The following is a 17838-nucleotide window of genomic DNA, read 5'->3' as shown; positions in this document are numbered from 1 at the left end:
GGTATGCCAAGAGTCAACCTGTTTCTCTCAGAACTGCTGCCTCAATTTGGCAGTGGTACCATCAACAGTCCTCAAATAGGTCAACCTTTCTAGGCTAGGATCCTTCATTACATATTCAGGTCTAAACAATGGTTCCATGTCTTAAAAAAGCGGCGAAAATGACTGAATACAAAATATCACGGCAAAAATGCTGTGGTTTTGCCGCCACAATCATGTAAAGGATGCGCGGGGACATCCACACAACCCCCAAACCCATTATACCATTTAAGGGGAGCGGGGGTCGCAGGGGTGTCCCCCCGCTCTCCTTAAATGGTATAATGGGGTACACCTTTACCGGGTCAAACCACAGCATTTTTGCTGCAATTTTATTTTACCAGCGTCATTTTTGCCGCGATTTTATTACTGGATACCTAAACAATTCCCAGTTCTATGCTTTTAGCCATGCATTTAAAGTCACTCACTGAGGAGGAGGGGTGCTGTTGGGCAGACAAGATGATAGCCTTCTGGAGGGAGCTCCAGAGCCCACCATCTAGAGCTTCATGAGCTCCAGAGCCCGCCATCTAGAGCCTCATTAGTTATCCTCTGATAGCATGCATCTACCGCCGTCAAAGACTCTGAAAATCAGCTAAAACCCTGCAGTAAGCGATACGATCGCAAAGATTGCCCGAGAGGCAGACCACACAAAGACTCGCGAGTAACGCCTCTGTGGTGCTGGTTCTGCTCTCGCCAAGTGACGCCTTTTGAATCCAGACAGCAGAAGAGGCAGAAGTGGGGCGCAGAACTCAGATCCCTAGGTGAAAGAGGCAGCGGGCCCACCGAGTGAATGAGAGGTGCACAAAATTCCCAAAGCGCACATGTTCAAAAGCTGAACAACAACGCATGCCCCGAGCGGCAAGGGCACCGCACTGTGGTGTAGTTCGATGTGAACTGGTACAATATCCTGAACAGGGGGACCTAGGGTGCAACCTGGCTCAATTTTGCTATAGACTAGTTGTGCCAGTCAGGGCCGTTGGTCAATCCGGGGTGCTACTTGGTGGCTGTGATGGGCCACCTCTCTGAAGTCGCACTGCTCGTGGCTGAGGGGAGTGGAAGAGGCACTGCACGCCCTATCCAGGACAGAATCAACTCAACAGATATTTGCAGTGTCAACTGAAAGGTAAGGTTGATTCTTCCTACACCAACAAGCCCACAAGACCCGTACAGAGTCAATAATAAATTGTCCTTACCAAGGCATTCGTTTGTCCTCACTCAAACATTGGAAGCACGACAGCTACCTGCTGCTTCACCGCAGTAACGGACTAGACCAAGGTCAGCCCAGCTGCAAAGGGTGTGACAATTTAAGTCAAGCACAAGCTACTGACTTAAATCAAAAAGGAAGCAATCTACATAGGTTGTACCCTAAGGAATACCAGGCAGGATCTGACACACTTCAGCAGTTCCATCATCTCCTTGTCTGCAGACCTTCCCAGCCCCGCAAAACAGCAGCGAAGCCAGGTCAATCCAAGAAACAAACCAAGATGGATGCCTTTGTCAGGAAAACCCCCACAGGTACTGTCCGAGACTAAACCAGTGGTAACATCTCGGACAGTTTATCGACAGGGGCTTGCTCATTTGCCTCAACCGCTGTGTACCTGCGCAGCTTGCCAGAAAGTACTGGATCCATCGATAAGAAAGTTAACCTTATGGCAAAAATCGAATTAACTAACTCTAAAATTGAGAAACTATACACCTAAATAACTGATGCAAAACAGCAAGTGTACAAATCAGAAGATACCCTCCAGTAACAAGAATCCTCCGTTATGGCACTTAAGACTGTACTCCAAAACATACAGAAAAAAATAATTCCCTCAAAAACACGTTGCGAAAACTTATATACTAGGTCTTCCAGAGTCCACTCCTAAGGCCCTCCTAAAAAGGTTAAGAAAAATCCAGAAAAACTTGGCAACGCAGTGTTCTCGGCTCCCTTCCAAATTGAACGCGCACACAAAACATCTGGTCTAACGCCATGGCCAATCATTGCAAGGGTCCAAGTACCAGGACAAAGACTGGATTCTCAAAACAGCCAGGGATAAGGGAAAACTGCAATATCACCATCTGATACTCTTGATTTCTGTAAGCCAACATCCGAGCATTCACACCTCATTACTGACGAGTCTGCTATATTAGAAGTTACTCACCGTAGTGACTAACATACTCTTAGTCCTTAGCCCCCTTTCCTCCTTACTGCATGGGCGTCCCTTCCTAGGGACAGGAGACAGAACCTTTTTCACCAGAAAAACTTCCTTTAAATTTAGAGGCATGCAGGGATGCAGACCTAGGAGCATGCTCTACCCTGACTCTGCCCATTGGCGCCACACCTCAGTGCCCATAGACGCATCAACAATATTTAACATTGCCTAATAACACCAGCATTATTAGCGGGGAGGATGGTGGGATGTATGGAGGAAAGGGGACTAAGAGTACGGTAGTCACTATGGTGAGTAATTTTTAATTACTCTTACGTCCCAGTCCCCTTTCCTCTGTACTGCATGGGCGATTACAACTGAATGCAGCCCAAGGGTGGAGAGGAAATCCTCCTTAAGCTAATAAGTTCCTTAGAACTGACAGTCTGAAGGCCGCGTCCGACTTAGAGCTGGCGTCCAAACCGTAATGCTTACAGAAAGCCGAAGGGGGGGGCCCAGGTGGGCGCCCTGCTTAGGACTTCCCACAGAACCTGCTGCTAGAATGCCATGGCCTTGGCTCCGACAGCGTGAATGTTGGCTGTCAGTGGCTTGTGCTGTCTTTCCCTCGGAGGGCAAGATTACGGCCATCAAGAGGGCCACTATGCACATCCTTACCAGAGCAGTGACCTCGGCTTGGTGGTACCAACACTTACTGGGTATCAAGGCAGCAGTCCTCCTGGATGTGCCACACACAAGACTCTGGATGAGACCTGGATCTCGCTGACTCTGCGAGCCGAGGCGAGTCCCACTAGCAAAGCTGTCTTAATGGTGACCAGCCTGATGTCCGCGGATGCCATCGGCTCGAATGTTTGTGTGCCAAGGCACCAACACAACATTGAGATCCCACACAGAGTGTGGCTTCTTGATGGGCGGGTAGAGGCTCGACAAGCCTGCCAGATGTTTCTTGACTATCGGGTTGGAAGAGAAGACCTCCTCCTCCGAATTTCTGTAGGCCCCTATGGCTGCCACAAGTGCACGCCTGAGTGCACGAGGTGTGCCAAGAAGGAGAGCACATTGTCCAGCGTGCACTTAAGGGGGTAGGGGGGGCAATCTCCTTAAGAGTCTGCCCAGTGACAGAACCTGCTCCATTTACTCTTATGTTGGCTCCTGGTAGCCTTCCTCCTGGCGCCCTGAATGATCTCCAGGGTAGACAGAGGCTCAGGTGCTTTAGGGCGATCTGCTCAGGAAACGCGCTGCAAGGGCTACCTTCTGAGGTGCACGGTGGAGGACCCTGCCCCCCTGCTGGGACAGGAGATGTGCTGGACCCAGCAGAAGGTGAATGGGTGGTCTGTCCGTGAGGCAATCACAGGCTCGCCAGCCACCAAGGAGCTACCAAGATGATGCGGAGGAGACAAGCTTCCTTCATCTTGCAGAGTACCCTGGGGATCAGGGGTGTGTGAGGAAAGGCATAGGCTGCCATGCCCTCCCATTGAATCTGCAATGCGTTGCCCAGGGAGCCGGGCTCCAGCCCCTGCCAGACATGAACTGATGGCACTTCCTGTTCTTCCAAGAGGCAAATAGAATCACCCGAGGATGGCCCCATGTGTTGAAGACCACCTGCAGCAAGTGGTCATTCAATTGCCATTCGTAATTGTCCGCTCCCAGTCTGCCGAGCCTGTCCGCTTCCAAGTTGGCCTCCCCCGTGAGGTGGACTGCCATAAGGTAGATGTTTTCCAGGGCCCATTCCCACATGCTGACCGCTAGGCTGCACAGCAGAGAGGACCTGGTACCCCACCCCTCCTTGTTGAAATAGTACATGCTGGTGGGGTTGTCGGTCTGGATAAGGACGGTCCTGCCCTCAATGAGCAGAAGGGTCTGGGGGCTAGCCAATTGGCCCCAAACTCCAGACAGTTGATATGAGACTCCTGATCCTGCCGGCTCCAGACCCTGTGGATCCTTTTTGTATCTTATCAAGTCTCTGTGTTGAAATGCCTTAGTCCATATAAGTCCATATATAACAATTTAAACTATTTTATGTTCTCTTCTCTTGCTCTCCCTCAGCAGAGCTCAGACCTCCTTCTCTTTCTTCTTCTCAATGGACTCTCCCTCTGCCAGGCTCGGATTCCAACTTTTCTCAAAATACACAATAGATTCCCCTCTGCCAGGCTCAGACCATGTGTTTCAAAGAATGCTTCACACAACTTTGCATCAGGACAGACTACCCTCGATTAGGCACAAGCCTGCGTTCCTTTTTTGCCAAGGTTATAAGTGCACAGTGTTCGGTCTAACTGATGCAGGACCACTTAGACACTTTCACGTCTCACTGCTTTAACACCTTTCTGAGATAATCCTTCCAGAAACCACTGTCACAATGTATCTCTTCCATTTTAGTTTCAAAAGATCACTTCTTTTCACCTCAGGCTTTCATTCGTCCAATTCAAAGCACAGTTCAATATATCAGGTTATCACTGCTCACAGCCTTTGTTTCAATGCCAACCGGTATCACAATGTTGCCTCCAACTCACCGGTTGGACTGAGCTGCTTGGTCGGCGTCTGTTTCTCTCGAGCCAAGGACCATAACTTGGGCAGCCGCAGCTCCTCCCTGCTTTGTCACCACGCAGGAGGGCCTTGGCCAGTCTGCACATGTAGGCTGCCAATTCTTTGTCACTCCAGCTGTTAACCGACTGTTCAGTTTCGACCAATCACAGGGGGACAGGGTCAAGGGTTTCTCCCTGCTTGTGGCCCCATCTTGACCAGTTTGTCTTCTGCCTTCGACCAGTCGCCAGCATGGCAATCCTGCTCAGTTATGCTTTTCGCCTCTCTCCTCGCCCCTAGTGTGCTCTCATGCTCTGCCTTATATCCATGTGGTGAAAGCTAACGGGATTCAAGTGTGAATCATTACGGGTAATTGCCTGACTCTGCCCGACCCTGAGATTGGGACATGTTGCATGGAATGGTTGGGTGCGATTCCGTCTTCCCCCAGTGCACTCAGCCTGTGTAGCAGTGTTCGTGTAGGAAAGGGGATGTGGGGGGAGTAAGGTTCCGAGATAGCATATGGGATGGCAAGGGGTAATAGGTAAATAGGGAAGGGGACACTGCATCTCTCCATCGAGTGCCCCAATCCCACTCGCCCGGCACCCCCTCATCCAGGTGATCCTCCTGCACTCCTCCACTTCCGGGGTCTGGATCCAATAGCGATACCCGTGCCCCAGCCACTTGGTTGACAGATCCCAAGGAACTAGTCTGTCAGCCACCCTCTGGTTTCTCACAGTTGCCATTTCTATTCCTAATGTGGTACCACAGACCCTGCAATGGTGTTTCCACCCTTGTGCCCTTGAGGATGCTGTGTTCCGGGAGGAGATCCAGGGGAATATTCAGGAATACTTCCCAACCAATGTAAATTCTGTCCCGGGCTATAGAACAATCTGGGAGGCCCTTAAGGTGTTCTAAAGGGGTTGTTTTATCTCAAGGGAGGGGGATGTCCATAAATCCCCCAAGATCGACCATTGTTAAGGATTTTAAAGGGGCATCACACTCCAGACCAGGACTCTTTATACTGGCCAGGGATGCAGCGCACAATCAAAACTCTTTTAAATTTATGAATTTGGATTTGGCTACAAGAAGTCAGCCAACCCTTCTCACACCCCTGTTAATGTACACCCTGTGTCGCAATGACCATGAACTTGGCCGGTGTGTAATGAAATATTTATTTTAGTTATGAATAAAAATCAAACACATTGAATATAGGGCAGCAATTACCAAGGGTTCATAATTACACAGTAAAATGATAGAATACACTTGTATAAGACATACAATGCACAAATGAATGAAAGCAAGATTACTTGTGGAAATGTGCTTTTAAATGGCACCACAGATAAGCATTTCTACCGCAACAATCCCTAAAACCTCGGTTAACCAAATTATGTGTGGGTCGAGGAGTAGAAAGGAGTCGGGTTACTATGCAAAAATCGGATCGAAAATCAGATCTACCATCCCTGAATAGGAGGCAAAAATCGGATTGAGCTCCCTCGAAAAATGAGCAAAATGGCACTCGGAATTACTGAATGGGGATTTTCCCGGTGCGTTGAATGAATAAGGCAAGAATGTGTATGAGTGTATCAAAGCAGCAAGAAAACTCGAAAACTACAAGGCAATGTGCTAACAGGCATACAGTGTTTAAAAAAAAAAAGAGTTTGGGAAGGCAAAACAGTGCAGCAAAAAAAACAAAAAAAAAACAAATAATATCACACGTGGCAGGATTGCAATCAATTTCTTGGTTTTACGTGTTTAAAATAGCAAAACTGCTTGGAATAGGAGCTAAACAGACCTAATCGGAATGCGGTTTTAATGCTAAGGTATTAAGGCACATAGCAGGTATGATATGGAAGTGAAAGGGTGACTTTGATGGATGACAGTATGGAATTCTAAAAGGGAATGGAAACTGTTTTAAAACAGGAACAATTTTACGCGACAACTGTTTTGTTAGTAAAGTGATTTCTTTTACTGAAACTATATTTTAGTGACTAGACAGTATCTGAGGAGGTTACTTGCAATGGAACCTATCCACGCCGCGTTCAGCTCTATACGGGAATTAAATTATTCAAAATAGTACTAGGGACTTATACAACAGACTGAAATGATTAGGAAAGAATGGCGCCAACAAATTGAGATAAACACAGATTTTCCTAAGGACAGGATACAGAGAGGATTGACAATTTAAGAATTTACTAGGGTATTTATGGGATTTCTTATAGGGTATGACAAATGGCAAGGTAACTGAGCAAGGGATGCAGCTTTTTGGTTACTAGGGAAGGGAAATGCCTTGAATGAGGTAGTTTGGACAGCGAACTGGGTTTCTGAACAGTGAGGCAAAATCAAGTCCTGCGCAGCGGCGGGCTCTCCTGGAGGGGATAGCTGGGCCTTGTCTGGTCACTGTAGACAGCGAGGTGCATCAGCTGGACAAAACAGGTAGCAGGGCAAAAGCCGGTCTGGTCACTGGATAATCCCAAAAAGGGTTTCACCGCCCTTTCCCCCCCCCCCTTACTCCCTGAATTATTGGGATTTTGTAGAGTTTCATTCTGGATTAGAGGTTCAGCCTGGGTAAGCGGTTTTGCCTTGTTCTGCTCTCAGCTACCCCTGGCCTGGCACTGGAATCTGGAATCTTGCAGGATGAATGTGGAATGTCTGGATCCCTGGATGTTGATTTATAAATGCTGGATTTTCTGGAATCTTGCATTTTTAAATGTCCTGACTCCCCTAAGATTCCTCCTTATAAAGGCCGGATGACTTCAGGATTTCTACGATGTGGGCAGAACTAAGCTAGACCTACCTCTAAGAATGGGATAGGTCAGCTTGTGGATACCGCCGACTCCCTGTCAGCAGTTTGGACTGAAGGAAGTGACTCAATTTTATTGTGTGCGATTTACAATGTGCTTTGTTCTACCAAAGTTACTTTTGCCAAAATCAGTTATGGAGCAAAACACTTATATTTACAAATGTCATGAGGAAAATTAGATAGGCAGATTCCATATTTCACAAGGGACATTTCTGTCCAAACACCAAGTTTGTGCGATATTGTTTAGTCATTCTGGCAATCTTTTGCCATTGCCATGGAAAACATTCCACCTAAAATTCTATAATTGTCTACATATATACATATTATCACTGGGCATGTTGTCATTCATTTTCAAAACTGCACCATGTACGCTCTCCCCAGAAATTACATTCTACTGGCATTTGCGTCCCCAACATGTCAGATGAACCTACAATGTCTTATTCTAATGGCGCAAAAATGACAGTCATAATTTCACATTACTGTTTCTTTAGGTTACTGAAATACTTTCATATCAAAAAGTCCTTTAAATCAAATGGATGGCATCTGTCACTGAGGACAACCTTTCATTCTGGCAGATGCAGCTGAAGAGAGGTGTCGCCAGGAATTCACACTTGCCCGTGACCCGGTCAGTTCCCTTTATCCATTGTTCTTGGCTGCAGAAACGCCAGAAAGTCTGACTAGGTTACCACATGCCACACCTTGGCACCTGTCATGTGCCCAGGTGCTGGTCCACTTGGGGAAAGTAATTCTGTTCCCAGGGGAGGAAGGGCCCTTTGATGCCAGTGCCTGCCAAACCTGTTCTGCTGGTCTCAAAGTAATTTTATTTATTCATTCATTTTCTTTCTTTCAACACAAACCAATTATTTTTGGGAGTACATATGTATAATTTAGAGCAACCCCCCGCCCCCTACTTCCATCACATTTCTGTGCAAGCACAGGGCATTATTTTTACATTTCACCTTTAAAAGGCATTTTCCTGTTTGGCAAAAGCAACATTTTACACGTGGGTTAATTTTTCTTGGATGTCACTTTACAAATGCAGTTTTTTCCTTGCATCTTTATTCTGAACATTTATATAGCCCTCGTCAATTTCTACTACACAGGAATCTGTTCAACACAAGGGTTCTTTGAAACTGACATAAGCAAAGAGAGAGAGCTTCTTGTGAAGAGTTTGCCCATGTTATTTTGTTGTAAAAAGTCAAACACTTGTGTACGGCCTGGAGTGAATTCCTCTGCTACTCCCCAGATTTTACTCGACACATAATGCCTTTCAACGAGGGCTGCCCTCCTTTGCTGGTGTACAACCTGAATATGGATGAACATAGATGTGTCTTACTGGAACCAAACTGTGTAATGTTGAAAAAAAATGGAAATGGCATCAGTGCGCAGTCATTTTAAACACATTTTCCACTGCCTTTGAATTCCTTTCTTTGGTGCACATGAAGAAAATACTGGCAGCCATTCTGGGGGGGAGGGGGTATGTTCCAGGTTCCATCTAGCCCCATATGTGCTCGACAGAGCCAGCGCAGCCTTTTTTTTTTGTAACTGCGGAAAATGCATTTTGGTGATGTAGGAGGAAGTTCTGCTTGGCTGGTAAATGTACTCCACACCATGCAGCGCTTAGAAATGAAACAAAAACAGACACTGGGTGGCGACACGCTGGTTGGGAAGTCATTTGCTGGGAAAAGACTTGATCACTTGGAAACGGCGAATAGAGAAGACAAATTATCTGGGTGAAACGGTTCTAATGGCGAAATACGCAGAAGGTGATAGACACAGCCGTACACTCGCTTAGGCGATCCGAAAGGACAGGAGTCTGGGAGGGATATTGGAGGTGGATGATGCAAGCGAGAATCCAGTATGTGATTCTAATGATATTAATAAAGTATTGTGTGACTATTCTAACCAACTATACTCATCCCAATTAACAGTATCCCCGGAGGCAATCACGTCGTACCTTGACCGGTTATCCCTGGGGTGGAAGTACCCCGCACAGGCGGGTCTACTGAATTTGCCCCCTCTGAGGAGATTCGTAAGGTAATACAGGAGCTCCCTAGCGGCAAGACTCACAGCCAGGATGGTTTTTCCACAGAATTTTTATAAAGAATGTGCCAACATTCTTGGGCCACATCTGTGTCGTATGTATGAATTCTCCATGATCACAGGCCTTCTCCCTGAATTCACCAGGACAGCAATAGTTACACTCCTGTTGAAACCTAATAAAGACCCCCACTGCTGTGCTTCAGATAGGCCCCTTTCATTAATCAACACGGATACCACAGTGTGTGAGCAGTGCGTGTTTGTGTAGCAGAGTCAGTTATTCAGCACGAACCTTGGAGGCTTGTAACGGCAGTCTGTCTACAGTTGCTTTTATTAGAAGAGACTGAACAACAAGACCAAAAAAGCAAGCGCAAACACACAAAAACCTGCGGTCCACGTGCGGTGTGGGAGCAGTGTGTGTTCGAGTTAGCTGTCTGGGAGGAAATGGTGCATCACGGCTTATCAGTCGGCTCGAACATTCAGCGTTTACACGGCCAGCACCAGCATTTCAAGTTAAGCAGGCATTTCTTCTCTGAAAGGTCAGTGCGTATGGAGTCTCTCTTAGGTACTCTTCTTTTATTTGCCGCCGGCAGCTCGGAAAACACTACAAAGACTTGTAAAGCCTTTCTCTTCCCTCCTGCTAAAGGGTTTGCCAAAAGGCTGTGGAAAGGTCACAACCAGTCCTTCATTTCACAATCATGACACTGTTTAGACAGATTTTCTAGAAAGGCGAGCATACAGTGAATCACTGAACAGGATTTCAAATAAATCAATTGGAAGCACAATGTAGCTTTCCCTTTAAGTTCCATTAAATCAAGATCTTCACTGTTGAGGTACAAGATGGAAAAGGTCACAAGAGTAGGTTAAGTGCAACTACTACTCAGAAATAAAAATAAATGCTTATAATTTTACTACCAGCCTTGCCGAAGCTGTTCATTTTATCCAATCATTGCGTTTATATCAAGCCACATCTGTTTAACATACAAGTGCAGATTATGAACTGGTATTACTGTTATTGATCAACAAATCAACACTAATAAGATTATTAACAGATTGTGCATGCTGGCCATTTGCATCATTGGTAAAGTGTCACTTTTATGGGAGGCACAGCCCTGCAGAGAAGGTGTATCGGCCACTTTCACGCCCTAATAATTGGCAAATAACTCGCACAAAAAATAAAAATAAAAAAAGTTACAAATATTCCCAACAAAAAAATAGGAAAAAAGACATGTGGCATCTGGAGCCCCTACTTTCACCCTCGGAGCACCATGGATGTGTTTGGACAAGTAGTGCACCAAATAAACAAATTACAATTTTAACTGCTTGATTGAAGAAGTAAACATGTATCTTATAATGTGCACGATTTACTAGGTGCAAAGAAATAAATATTACAAAAACATTTCAGTTTTTCAGCTAAAACATATTTTTACTCGCTTATAAATTACTCTTTGGGAACTGGACTTACATTTTAACTCCCTGAAAAATCATTTTACTCCCAACTTTAAAAAATAGGGAGTAAAATACTCCACTTCAAAATCTTATCTGGAGCACAGGGGGCATAATAGTCAGATGTCCTTAGATTGCATGCAATTTCTTGTAGCCTTCATTATTCGTTGATGTTTTTACTAGAAAACGCTTTTCTGTTTTTCGTATTAAATCAGGTCATACTGACCCTCGTTTTCCAATTGGTGTAACATTGGTATTTTTTTAATACTATTTTCAAGTGTTCTTCAAAATGAGTTTGGGTTTTAATGTGTTACTTTATTCCAGACCCTTTAAATTATCATTGAGTAACTCTCTGTTGGTGCCCAGGGACAAGTTTATTTTGAACAATCAATAAGAACAGATTACATAGCATCAACATGCTGCATTAACTGCACAAAATCTGAACTCGCCACTAGCCATTGGCTAGTGATAATTGACTCTTAGCGAGTAACAAATGGTGCGTTGTGTGTACGTTTCAAATTGAGGTGACAAGCAACTTTATAGCTCGGTAGTAGATTGCAACTCGGAATTTGTAGTTCTGAACTTTGATAAAGCACTGCTACAATTGAGTTATAATCTCCAAAATTGTAGCGTGTATAACAGATATTTTGGTGCAACTTTGAGATGACATCATTAAAGACGCAAGTAAAATGTTAAAAGCTGCAAGCTGAGTAGGCTTAATTTCTATAGGACATTCTGCCTCATCAGTTACATGCGCTTCAATTTCATCTACATCAGCTGTGACACATTAAGGTCTAGTCAAGTCCAGTAGAATTCACTAAAGGTAACTCTGCATGAGAGGATAGTGACTAAGCTTGATGTCCGCTGCAGTTTAATGCCCAATTAAATCACAGAGTTAGATATGTGAGAAATTATCCTTAAACTGGATGTGCGCAATCCCTATAGTCTGGTCGAAAAAGGCAATTGTATAATGAAAAGTGCAAAGAGTACTGTGAGATCTGCCCCAGCAGTGATGATATAAGGGGGTAATTTCTCCAACCCCCTGAAGTAACTAGGCAAAACTATCAAAAATATCCTCGCTGTCTGCGCTTCCTCCAAGTGTTAGGTTGCACTCACCATGAAGAAAAGAAACGGAACCAACATTTTTGCTGTTTCAGCTACTGGTATTGGCCAGCATTTATGTCTTCAATTAATGAAAAGAATACGAACATTCAAAGTACAAGTTCCTATGATAATTGGAAAAACTGGAAAAACTGGAAAAACTGGAAAAATGTCAACACGGGTTTCAACCCTGCTGGGTCATCCTCAGGGCGTAATATATGGATAATTGTATATCAAACCATACATGTCGATGATCCAGTGATAGCATTATTCATTTGGAGAAAAGAAACAGTGCAGGTACCATATATGTTGTACAGTTATCAAAGAAACAAAGAAAGTAAGTGGGCAGAGGGAGGGGTAAGGAGAAGAAGACAAATCAAAAATCCAGACCTAGTGCAATACACCCCAGAGAAACCCAAGATTATTTTCACCAATCTCCTACTCTCAGAAATCTACTTAGTCGCTCTTTTTTTATTTATTTATTTCTTTATTTCTATAGCGCACCAGGCCCAGGGGCAACCGGGCGCATAACTTGGATACAACATGATAAGAGCATAACAAAGCAGTATAACAATGTTTTTACAGTAAAATTACAAGAATTTTGCAATCAGGAGAGTAGCAGTAAGAAGCTGGGCCGAATGCATGATCAAAGGTAGGTCAGAGTGCAAATAGGGCAGTGAGCAGTGTTAGATGTCTTGGGAGGACAGCCAGGCTTTGGTAAGGTGTTTGAATTTCGGGAAGGAAGGTTCTGCTCTCAGCTCATTAGGGAGTGAGTTCCAAAGTTTGGCTGCCAGGATAGGGAAGCTGGATCCGCCTGATCTTTGGAGATTGAATCGTGGGATGACAAGGCAATTGGCTTGGGCCGATCTGCAAGGTCTAGAGGAGCTATGGAGGTCAAATCTGTTCGCCAAGTAGCAGGGTGCTTGGTTGTGAAGGCATTTATGCGTGAGAGCCAGAGACTTCAATGAAATGCGGTCTGGGATAGAGAGCCAATGGAGGTTACGCCTAGTGTCAGATATGTGCTGGCGCCTGGGAATGTTGAGGGCAGCTCTAATCGCATTGTTTTGGACAATTTGTAACTTATTTAAGTTACAGCGATTGGTGCCTAGGTAAAGGGCATTGCAGTAGTCGACCTTGGACAGTACGAGGGTCCTGGCCAAGGTCACACAGTTAGCTGTAGAAAGGAACGGGCGACAAGCAGTAATACGCTTACAGGTGTAAGCTGCTGCTGATGAGACAGAGTTAGTTTGTCTAGTCAGAGATAAGGTCGAGTCAATGTAAATCCCTAAGGTTTTCGTGTCCTTCACTATAGGGATGGTATTCCCATCAATGGTGAAGGACTTAAAAGCCGGGTCGAGTTTGGTGAGTTTTTGTGGTGAGCCAAGGATGAGGAGCTCTGTCTTTTCATCATTTAGACACAGTCCGTGTTGAGCCATCCAGGCTTGGATAACCTGGTAGATGGCGTTGATGGCGAGGGAATCAGTAGTGTAGTCACCTGTGATGGGGATTAGTATCTGGGTGTCGTCCGCATAATTGGTATACGTGACACCCAGATGGTCCAGAATATCAAAAAGGGGTTTGGTAAACACGTTATATAACGTGGGCGAGACACAGGACCCTTGAGGCACGCCACAGGAGACCGGAGCAGGTGGGGCAGCTGCTAGAGGAGAGAACACACGCATTGATCTATTATCGAGGAAGGAACTGATCCAAGTAGAGGCTTTGTCTGAGAAGTGAGCAGCTGATTTGAGGTGGTGACAGAGAATCTTATGATTAACAAGATCAAAAGCAGCCGAGAGGTCCAGGAGAAGTAATAGCGCAAGTTTGCCTTTGTCTTTGAGATCTTCGATCTGCGTTTTTAAATCGATAAGGGCAGTTTCAGTGCCGTGACGTGGCCGAAACCCCGATTGCCTGAGTCCCAGAAGTTTGTTTGATTCAAGGTATTCTTGAATTTGTAGGTACGCCGCACGGTCAAGGATTTTTAGTAGAAATGGGACTGTAGTGATTGGCCTATAGTTTGTAGGTATGCTGGGATCCAAGGTAGGTTTTTTCAGGAGCGGGATGACCCACGCATCCTTCAGGTTGTCTGGAACAATCCCAGAGCTAAAGGAGGAATTGATGAGCTTAGTGATGAAAGGTGCTAGGTCATGCGCTGCTTCCTTAATAACAGGCGCAGGACAGAGGTCACCATGGCAGTTGGAAGGTTTAAGGCTAGCGATGATCTTTTCCACTTCAGGAATGGAGAGAGGAGAGAAGCTAAAAGGAGTCAGAGAGTCTGGGATGGAGTGGTTTATGGTGGGTATAAGAATCGGTAGAGAGTTGGATTGGAGGCTAGTTTGTTATTAATTTTAATTTGGAGAGTGGCAATCTTGCCTAAGAGGGCCTCTTGGATTTTGGAGCACCAGGTGCTATCTTTGGTGCAGGTGTCAGGTGAAGTAACAGGAGTTTCTTTTAGGATTTTAAACAGTTCTTTGGTGTTGGATTTGGCTTGTTCGATGCGTTTATTGTATGTATCTTTTTTTGCCTGGAGTATGGCTTCCTTGTAGTTAAGGGTGGCTAGGAGTAGGCATGATTTGTTGGCTGGAGAGTGGTTACTTCTCCAGTGAGATTCCGCAATACGTTTTTCTTTGCGTAAAGTTCTAAGCTGGGGTGTGAACCAAGAGTTCAGGTGGGCTCGAGGTTTGGGTTTTCTTAGTTTAGAGGGTGCGATGGTGTCTAGTGCTTTAAGCATAGCCCGATTAAAGGCGTCGACCAGGGCCGTGGGGTCAGAGCATGAAAGAGCCTGGTCATTGAGAGCCGGGAGGAGTCTGTCGCAGGTGATATCACGTTTATTGCGGGTGGCCGTAGCAGGTGCAATGCTTGAGTGGCTGACGGGTTTGGACTCTATATTGAATGTAATTAGGTTGTGGTCAGTCCATGAGCACTGTTGGTTAGAGGTGATGTTGATGGAACAGTTATGGGCGGCTAGCCAATCAAGGGTTCTACCCTTGTCATGGGTGGGTTGGTTTATGAACTGTGTGAATCCAGCATTCGTGAGGATATTATCAATAGTCGTGGCAGCAGTGTCCTTAGGGTCAGAGAGACCTAGGTTGAAATCCCCAAATATTGTGACCTGGGAATTGGTTTTAGTGTTGAGAGTGATGATGTTGGAGAGGTCTTCCGCGAAGGTGGATAGCGGGCCGGGTGGTCGGTAGAGTAGATGGAAGGTGATAGAATGATTAGGGGTAACAGCCAGTTTGGCTGTCAGTGCTTCCAGAGTGGAAGAGTGGTACGTGGCAGAGAGGTGAAAGTTTAGAGCATTTTTATGGATGATGGCAATGCCGCCACCTTTGGATTGATTGGAATTACGATCATGTCTAATAATGTTATATCCTGGAGGGATGGCGAGGGAGAGAAGAGGACCCGAGGCTGGATGGAGCCAGGTTTCGGTGATTGCAATAAAGTCTAGGTCGAGGTTGAGGATGAAGTCCGCTATTTCAAGGGCGTGAGCGGAGAGTGATCTGGCGTTGATTAGTGCACCTTTGATATTGCTCAAGTTAGGGGAGCTGGAGAGGGATGGAGGAGGGTTAGACGTGGGTGTGGGTGGTGTGGGGGTCTGGAGGGGTTTGCTGCGATGCGCAGAGTGATGTGAGGCGTGGGTGAGTCGTGCGCCAAGTCTAGCATTTCTCAAGGTGATGGAGCAGGGTATGTTTGGTAAAGGTCTAGTAGCGAAGTGTTGGATCCAGAGGGCTGGGTTGTTAAGGTAAGGGTTGGAGTGGTGAGCGAAGGATGGCATAGTTGAAGTGTGATGCAGGTGAGAGTGGCGGACAGGGGTGGTGGTGTGGTTAAATACGGTCCAACCAGAGTGCAGTATAAGGAGGAGGAATGTAAGCAGTAATCTAGTGGGTAGGGCACTGGACGTGTACAAGGGTGAGTATATAGCAGTTAGGTTGTTGGTGAAGGGCATGTTGACCTGGTATAATCTAGGATCAAGTGGTCAGATAGTAGCCAGAAGGGCGACCATAAGGCACAACACAGTTGCAGTAGACAGTTAGGGACCATAAGGCACAACACAATTGCAGTAGTCAGTTAGCAACCATAGGGCACAACGCAATTGCAGAGGTCAGTTAGCGACCATAAGGCACAACACAATTGCAGTAGTCAGTTAGCGACCATAGGGCATACCACAATTGCAGTGGTCAGTTAGGGACCATAAGGCACAACACAATTGCAGTAGTCAGTTAGCAACCACAGGGCACAACACAATTGCAGTAGTCAGTTAGCAACCATAGGGCACAACACAGTTGCAGTAGTCAGTTAGGGACCATAAGGCACAACACAATTGCAGTAGTCAGTTAGCAACCATAGGGCACAACGCAATTGCAGAGGTCAGTTAGCGACCATAAGGCACAACACAATTGCAGTAGTCAGTTAGCGACCATAGGGCATACCACAATTGCAGTGGTCAGTTAGGGACCATAAGGCACAACACAATTGCAGTAGTCAGTTAGCAACCACAGGGCACAACACAATTGCAGTAGTCAGTTAGCAACCATAGGGCACAACACAGTTGCAGTAGTCAGTTAGGGACCATAAGGCACAACACAATTGCAGTAGTCAGTTAGCAACCATAGGGGACAACACAGTTGCAGTGGTCAGATAGCGACCATAAGGCACAACACAATTGCAGTGGTCAGTTAGCGACCATAAGGCACAACACAATTGCAGTAGTCAGTTAGCAACCATAGGGGACAACACAGTTGCAGTGGTCAGTTAGCGACCATAAGGCTCAACACAATTGCAGTGGTCAGTTAGCGACCATAAGGCACAACACAATTGCAGTGGTCAGTTAGCGACCATAAGACACAACACAATTGCAGTAGTCAGTTAGCAACCATAGGGGACAACACAGTTGCAGTGGTCAGTTAGCGACCATAAGGCACAACACAATTGCAGTGGTCAGTTAGCGACCATAAGGCACAACACAATTGCAGTAGTCAGTTAGCAACCATAGGGGACAACACAGTTGCAGTGGTCAGTTAGCGACCATAAGGCACAACACAATTGCAGTGGTCAGTTAGCGACCATAAGGCACAACACAATTGCAGTGGTCAGTTAGCGACCATAAGGCACAACAAAATTGCATCGATAGCGATCATAAGGTACAGCAATAATGGTAAGTGGCTAGTTATTGACTCTGTGGCGTGATAAGCAACGAGAGATGCAGTGTGCACGGGAAATGAGAAGGCTGGGATAGCATAGTGAGGTAGGGCACTGTATGCAGCAAGGCAAGGTGGTACTCAGTATGCTGTTATAGTCGGATGTACTTTACTGTGAGTGTGGTAGACCGCATTCAGACAGTGAGCATAGTCTAAATGAACGGGGCTGAGGAAAGAACTGCCGGTGAAAATCACTTTAGTGGCATGCGATGATACAATGGACGGGTTTAGTGCCGCTGGAACGCACATGGGATGATCCGACCGTGAGTGCACATGGCATGTGATCCTAGCAAGTGGGCACTAAGAAAATGGGCAGATGGCAATAAAAGTCACGTGGTGATACTATTATGAGGCAATGTCTTACACAGGGATGCTGGGGCATCGACTCCAATGCAGGTTCTAGTGTCAGGCGTGCAGTGCGTAGTATACGCGGCTTGGCAGTGAATCGACGCACTGAGAAGGGCAATAGAGATACCTTGTTAAGTTGAGAACGGCATAGAACAGGCGTAAAACAGGCATCAGCCTTCGTTCCTTGGGCCTTCGTGAACGTGGGCCG

The 17838-nt window shown here is 45.9% G+C and overlaps 1 protein-coding gene across 9 annotated transcripts in view; it reads right to left on the bottom strand.

The window, feature by feature from the left end:
- The window catches only part of NF1 (neurofibromin 1), a 3279657-nt gene that overhangs the window by 3095946 nt on the left and 165873 nt on the right, over positions 1–17838 (bottom strand). The gene's annotated exons all lie outside the window — the stretch shown is intronic.

This window comes from Ambystoma mexicanum, chromosome 9 (genome assembly GCF_040938575.1).
Source record: "Ambystoma mexicanum isolate Mex_15411 chromosome 9, UKY_AmexF1_1, whole genome shotgun sequence".
In the NCBI taxonomy this organism is placed as follows: Eukaryota; Metazoa; Chordata; class Amphibia; order Caudata; family Ambystomatidae; genus Ambystoma; species Ambystoma mexicanum.
Note: the sequence above shows the minus strand (reverse complement) of the source record. Positions and strands in the feature narration are given on the sequence as shown.